The 7449-nt window shown below is 42.1% G+C and overlaps 1 long non-coding RNA gene across 1 annotated transcript; it reads left to right on the forward strand.

The window, feature by feature from the left end:
• Positions 1-68: 68 nt before the first annotated feature.
• On the forward strand, positions 69-4673 carry LOC146891219 (uncharacterized). Its single transcript, XR_014997611.2, has 2 exons — positions 69-2815; positions 3882-4673. It is a non-coding gene; the product is annotated as an uncharacterized LOC146891219 (long non-coding RNA).
• The last annotated feature ends 2776 nt before the right edge of the window (positions 4674-7449 follow it).

The raw sequence follows: 7449 nt of genomic DNA on the forward strand, positions 1-7449 counted from the left end.
CAGAGTGCGGCGCGCGGCCTACGGCGCCGGCGCCGCGGGAGAGTTCACGACCCCCAGCGCTCCCCAGCCAATGGCTGCCGCGCTGCGGCTCTCGGTTCGGCCTCTTTAGGAAACAGCCCGAGATCCATCTTAGAGAGCCCGCCTGGTTTTATGTCTCTGAGGCGAGTGTGCTTGAGCCGGCGTCCCCTTCCCCGCGCCTTGCTATGCTTTTGTTTTGCTTTGCTCAAGAATCTTTCTCCTGAACTGGTGACTCTATTTGCTGGTACCGTATGAAGTCAGAAAATATACTTTATCTTTTCCTTTCAGAAGCCTATAGGCCTAAGCTCACAAAACATTAAATAAGACTACCAAAGGGCGGTTAGTTTCCAGATAAGCGAAAAGAACAGATGAGGACAGAGAAAGCTTTATCAGCCACACTCTTACAGGCTGTGATTCTCCATCCCTTGGGGTAGACTGGGTATCCTATCAAACGGGCCATTTATTAAGGTTCACTTCTGTTGACACGGGTCAGGTATGTTAGAACCACTAGAGGTTTTCATTGGAAGGGGGCAAAATCTTCTAAAGGGAAAAACGAATCGGAGTTGGTAAACTTGTAAGAAATAGGGAAGGCAAGATAAGACCAAAGAAGGTGAGGCTGAGGTGGAGTAAATATTTGTGGGCCCAATGAACAAGAGTCTATGGATGAAAACAGGATTATCCCGGAAGTCAGGCCTAACATGACCTACTTCATAAATAGAAACACCTGCCTCTTCTGCTGAGATGTCGTATGTCGCTTTTTATGCATTCTCTTAAGTCTGTGTAAATAATATTTGGTTAAAACTTAGTGGTCATATGTCCTAAACTTAGTTCTTTCTCTTTCCTAGAATCTTTTTTAAAAGTCTGACTAACCTATGTCTTTGAGCCTAGCACTTTGGAGCCAGAGGCAGATAGATTTCTGTGAATTTAGGGCCAGCCTAGTATACAGATATGAGTTCCAGGACAGCCAGAGCTGTGTAGAGAGACTCTGTCTCAAAAGAAGAGAAAAAGGCCCAAATAAAAAGTGTTTCTTTATGCTTGTGTACGTTTGCCTCCATGAGTTTGTGCACATCATATGTGTTCAGGGCCTCTGGGGGCCAGAGGAGAGATCCTCCATGTGGGTGCTGGGAACTGAATCCCTGTCCTCTGCAAGAGTAGTGGGCTCTCTTAACCACAGAGCCATCTCTGCAGCCACTCTTCTCTACCAGTTTATATTAATACAGCATGCTGTTCAGAAATACCAGCTTCTAAATCTCACATCAGCAAGTACCGTCTGTGTTATTTTACCTGAATTTCAGTTTCACTTTCTCCAAAGCAGGAAGCCAGTAACTTCAACCATCACAGGACTATCGATAGCTGACCGATTTTAATGTATAGATTTATGCTTCTCGAATTTTCCCAAATAATATTTCCTGCATTGGGTAGGCGTGATGAGTTAATAAGAGAAGGTACGGGGAATTCTTAGTTCAGCACTTGGTTTACAGTAAATTCTCAGGAAGTGGGAATTATTCTTTGCGGTGCTGGGATGCAAACCAGGACCTTACCCTTATGTCCTACACCTTTAGCCCGAGGGTAGTGTGCGTATTTATTGAATCAGGCAAAGATGTGTTGCATTTGTTTCCTGTGGGCTGTTACTTTAACTGTGCAAAGGTGTGTCCCTTTTGTGCCTGCTGCATGTTAACTGTGTAAAGACGGGTTGCATCTGTTTCGCCTTGCCTACCTAAGGCACCTGGTCAGTCTAATGAAGAGTAGAAAGACCAATAGCTAGGCAGAGAAAGGCTAGGCAGGGTTGGTGGGCAGAGAGAAAGAGAAGAGAGAATAGCGAGGAGAAGGGCATGCCCAGGGTCAGCCAGGCAGCTGCCAGCCAGACACAGGAAGCAGTAAAATTTATGACATGCAGAAGGAAGAAAAGTAAAAAGCTCCGAGGCAAAAGGTAGATAAAGAGAAGCAGGTTAATAAGTTCAAAGATCAAGCTAGAAAGGAGCCTAAGCTGGGCCAAACATTCATAACTACTATTAAGCCTCTGTGTCATGGTTTGGGAATTGATTGGTGGCGCAAGAGAAAACGCCTGGTAGACACACACACAAAGTCTGTTCTCCCGTCACAGCCTGGCTATCACAGGTTGGCGGGTTCAGAACATGAGCACTCTGCAGCCATCACATTGCTGTAACAAGACTTCCTTCGGACCACCAGTCCCCAAGTGATGACACGGAGACTCATTATTAATTATGAAAGCGTGGCCTTTAGCGTAGGCTTGTTCCCAACTAGCTCTTATAACTTAAATTAACCTGCCTCTATTAATCTACCTTCTGCCACATGACTTTTTAACCTCCCCTCCATTCTGGATGGGTGTCTCGCTGGCTTCTCTTGCTAAGTCAGATATTAACATTCAGTCTCCTCCCAAGCCCAGCCTATTCTCTCCTGCCTAGCTATTGATCATTTAGCTCTTTAGTAAATCAACCACAATATACATCTTCACACAGTGTACAAATATCCCATAACATGTTATGTTGCTGAGATGTACATGTTTAAACTCATAGCAACTCTTAGCTACTTAACTCTTAGTTAAGTGACTTGTTGAAAATTCCCAGTGAGCCCTGATCCAAACCTAGACCCTTTGACCAGATGTGGCTGCACACACCTACAACCCCGCCACTCAGCAGGCTGAAGCAAGGGGGATCAGAAATTCAGTGGTAGCCTGAGCTACATAATGAGAAACCTATTTCAAAACAAACAACAACGAGGTTGAGGGGAAAACCAGGATGCTGCCTTTTAAATTCTTTACTCTTCCATATTACAGGTAATTTAAATTCTTTAATGTGTTTGTGCATGATTTATATGCTTTTAATGCCTTACATATTTTACTTAATGATACTGTTGTTGTAACACCACAGCTTGGAGTGGAATGGGGGGGGAAGAGAATTGTAATCTTCTAAATTTATTCTGCGTGCAAAGGAAGGAATACAAACCAGAAGAACTTGGTTGCTTGGTCATTGTGAATCTTTTCTTTTGTCTCCAGGGGGGGGAGTGCTCGCCATACTTCCTCCTGCAGGTGCACCACAAGCTTTGTTTTCCGATTGACACAGGCAGCTCTGCCAGCAGAGCTGAGTAAACACGAGGAGTCACTAACACCCAGGGCTTTTCAGCGCTTACTTTTTATTTTCCTTGACATTGGTAGAACCTGGTAGCATTGTTTGTGGTTTCCTTTCAAACCCCTTCCTTTTGCTGGGCCTGAAACAATCTCTACCACATCCCCAATGCGTGTAAGATGGAGCTCTTTTGGAAGTCTAACAAACTCCCAAGTTCTAAGTATTTAGATCAAAGGAGACAAGAGAAATTCATGGTGAATGCTTTGCTGGAGAAAGAGATAACGTTTTCATCTCTAGTTTTTTTGTTTGCTGTTTTTGTTTTGGGGTTTTTGTTTTGTTTTGTTGCTATATAGGAGAATAAGCAATATCTAAAAATTAAATTCTTTTTGTCAAACTGGTGTAAGAAATATCAAGTGAGAATCTTTTCTAACTTGCAAATGTGGAACGGTGGTCACCTTTTTGTGACCCTCCAAGTTACTTCTTGCATTAGAAAACTACCTGAAGTATTTACTCTTTTTTTTTTTTTTAAGATTTAATGTTATGTGTATAGTATGTCTGCCCACCAGAAGAGGGCATCAGATCTCATTTTAGATGATTGTGAGCCACCCTGTGGGTGCTGGGAATTGAACTCAAGACCTCTGGAAGAGCAGTCAGCTCTCTTAACCGCGGAGCCATCTCTCCAACCCAATGTATTTATTCTTACAAAGTAAAGTAGATTTAAATTCTCAATTTTTATTTTAACTTCCTCAGTGACCTTGTTTTTATTTCTGTGCTCAGGAGTCACCGAGTGACATCACCTTAAGGATGTGACGGAGCTAGGCGAGTGCCAAGGAGTCGGTCTGGACTGAAGAGGGAGTGGTTGTTATCCCTTCATCAGTGTGAACTAGAGTATGGCTAACGGGGGAGCTTACGAAAAGGAGGCTTTCGGTTTGGTGTCTGAAGTACTGGGGAGCCTGTTACACTTGCGTAAAGCAGAGCTGACAGAAATCAATAAACAGACAAAGCATCTCTATTTAAAAACGCTACTCAGTAGCTGTGTCTCAAGTGTCCAGAACTGGTCAGTATGAGGCTAGTAGGCAAAGTCTGCGCCCCTATTCTTTTGTAACCTGCAATCCATTAGAGGAGGCTGGTGCTAGCAACAGACTAGAAGCAAGGCAAAATTACACTGCGGTTGTTGCTACAAAGAAAGGCACAAACATATTAAACCCTCAAGTGACTTGTAAAATTATAGTAGGGAATGCTGATCTGGAGCCCCGCAAGACTTTGACCATTATCTAACGTGGCTTAACCAGAATCATGGTGATACAAAAGCTAAGAAGATGCACTGAAACACTGTGTGTGCCTTCACTTTGCCCTAGTTAGAAAGGAGAAAGTGATGTTGCCATGACGAGGCTGAAAAGTACTATGACTTAGACCAAGCAAGATAGAAGACAGTCTATTTTCCCAAGGATCACAGCTTCAAAGGGGAATGAACCAACAGGACAATGTGAGGGTTGGGATTGGAGAGGAAAATTTGTTGATAATCCCGTATGTTTGAGTATAATAAAAGTCATACCAGTAATAAATGAATCCATTGTCAAGTATGGTCATGTGAGATTGACTGGAGAGCTGCTATGTTGTAATAGTTGGCAGTATTAAGGTGGAAGGTGATAAAGGAAGAGAATAAATCTATTGCTTTTGTTTGGAGCTGCACCAGTATTTTGGCTCCAAGATCAACACTTTTCTCTTAAAAGCAGTATGGCCATGTTGTTATAAATGGAGCTATGGTCTTAGTAGTTCTTATATACTTTCTTGGCCAGTTAATTAGGAATTTTAAGCTTCTATTATTGGACTCAAAAGTAACGCTTACTTTAAGTTATATTTATGACCCATAAATCTTCAAATAATTTTGGCATCGATTGATAGGAGGTAGATGCATGACCATCAAAGTATTTTCCAGCATGAAGGATGCCTCGATGTTATTAAGGTCATAGGTGAATATTCTTTAAGGTGTGGTTCACATGTAGTGGGAATACAGGGTCATAACTAGTATATTAAATTCTGCTAGGATAATAGTGAAGCTAGATCATCACATTGCTATTGAAGGATGTAATCTGTAATAGACAAACTGGTAGTACAGCCTCACTATGGATTGGTTCACAGTTTGAGTTTATGAGACGAAGCAATGAGAGCTCATGACCGTGGGCTATCAGGACTGAGGCACCATAAAAACTTAATGATGTTTGACTAAGAATGACTGCAATTACCTCTACATGACTTGACAAACCCATGACTGGAGATTTTCAGTCTGCTTGGTGGGAAAGAGGAGAGCTTGATGTTTGTAGAGCCCAATGACCCTTCATTGGGATGCTTTAAGAATGAATAGGCTGTATGTTCTGTCAGCATTTGGAATGATAGTGATTTTTACTAGGCTGTAGCCTCCTGTCTTTATTAGTGATGCAGCTGTGAGGATTGAAGAGTTAGTAACTGGGGCGGGTGCTAGCTGGAGCAGAGGCCGTGCAGGGTGTTTTCACTGTGACTGCTATTGTACTTATTGATCATAGGAAACTTAGATGAGGAGTTTGGTAACTTAGGAGTAGCTTGTCAAACAATGTGGAGAGTGTTCTGTATAGATTAGAGCTTGAGTAGTCAATCAGCATACAAGATAGGAAATAAAAATCCTGTCTAATCATCCAGTTTGGCTTCCTCAGTGTGTGATAATAATTAAATTAGAATTAGTGTTGCCTCAAAGAGAATATAGAATAGGGTTAGATTAGTTTTTTTGGCAATAAATGCCATGATTAAAAATATGTAGAGAAAAAAAATTGTGGAGATCTCTTGGTGGGCAGTGGTGGCACATGCCATTAATCCCACCACTTGGGAGGCAGAGGCAGGTGGATTTCTGTGAGTTCAAGGACAACCTGGTCTAGAAAGGGTGTACCAGGATAGCCAGGGCAGTTACACAGAGAAACCCTGTCTCAAAAAACAAACAAACAAAAATTTGTAGAGAACTCTTAACAGTTTTGATAGCTGCACGTGTAGCTCTGTGCAGTTGATGGCTCTGGGCAGGGGTGGGAATGGACTCAGTTTTCTTTCAGAGGCTGGCCACTAGGAGTTTGGGCATGCCCCAGTATGAGTATACAGGAAACACAAATTGGACTTGGTATATTTTTCTTCTTCTTTTTTGGGGAAATCACAAGGTTGAGGTTGGACCCAGGAGGACTAGCAAGTGAGGGTGATCAGAGTGCATTATGTGAAATTCTCAAATAACCAATAAAAATATTATGTTGGAAGAGTTATTTGTAGATGTTGGATGTGGCGGTGCATGCCTGTAATTCTAGCATTTAGGAGATGGAGGCAGGAAGACGAGGAGTTCAAAGTCATCTTTGTCTCTGTAGGTGGTTTGAGGCCACCATGAGAAACATGAGAAACGTGAGACTCACTTTCAAAACAAACAAACAAGCCAGGCATGGTAACCATGCCTTTAATCCCAGAACTCTGGAGATTGAGTTCAAGGCTAGCCTGGTCTACAGATTGATTTCCAGGAAAACTGGGGCTACACAGAGAAATGTTGTCTCAAAAAACAAACAAACAAATACAAATAAACAACATTCTTTGAAGAATATTTGCAGAATAATCAATGTCGATTAATAATCAATATTGAATATTTTTGTCTTTCATTACTATAGAGAAGAGAAAGATTTATGAGTATGGTGGTGTATCCCTTTAATCCCAGCACTAGGGAGACAGAGGTACTCAGATCTCTGTGAGTTCAAGGCCAGGCTGGTCTACATGGTGAGTTCTAAGCTAGTCAGGGGTACCCAGTAGGAATTGGGGAGAGACAGAAGGAGGGAGGGGGCGAGTATTACCATTGACCATTCGAAACTGGTCAAGGAATATGGAAACCTGGATTTTCTATTGACCATCCCCAAATAGGACTTCCCCTCAAGATGAATATAAAGTCAGAAAATATATTTGCCATTAAATGAAGAATCATCATCATCCATCAAAGAGAACCCCAGGCTTCGGGGACCAGAATCAGAGTCACAGCAGGGACAGAAGTGGTAGATAGCAGAGGAAGCTCAGGCAGGCCGGGAATGTCCAGAATCTTCCATGGCTAGCTTACTTTCCCCAAAGAATCTTCTCAATAACTGGCAATTGAGAAACTAAGGTTTATAAAGGGGCTATTTTCATAAGAAGATTAAAAGATATAAGTTGTATCCTAATATTTAGAGGTAAAAAGAGAAATTGTTCCCGTTAGAAGGTTGAGTTGAGATATTAATATTCACAGATTGAACTAATCCTGATGTGGATTATCAATTATAATTTGAACTATTAGAACCAGAGATTGGCAGAAGCCAGGTGG

This window comes from Myodes glareolus, chromosome 17, assembly GCF_982192425.1.
Source record: "Myodes glareolus chromosome 17, mMyoGla1.1, whole genome shotgun sequence".
NCBI classification, from domain to species: domain Eukaryota; kingdom Metazoa; phylum Chordata; class Mammalia; order Rodentia; family Cricetidae; genus Myodes; species Myodes glareolus.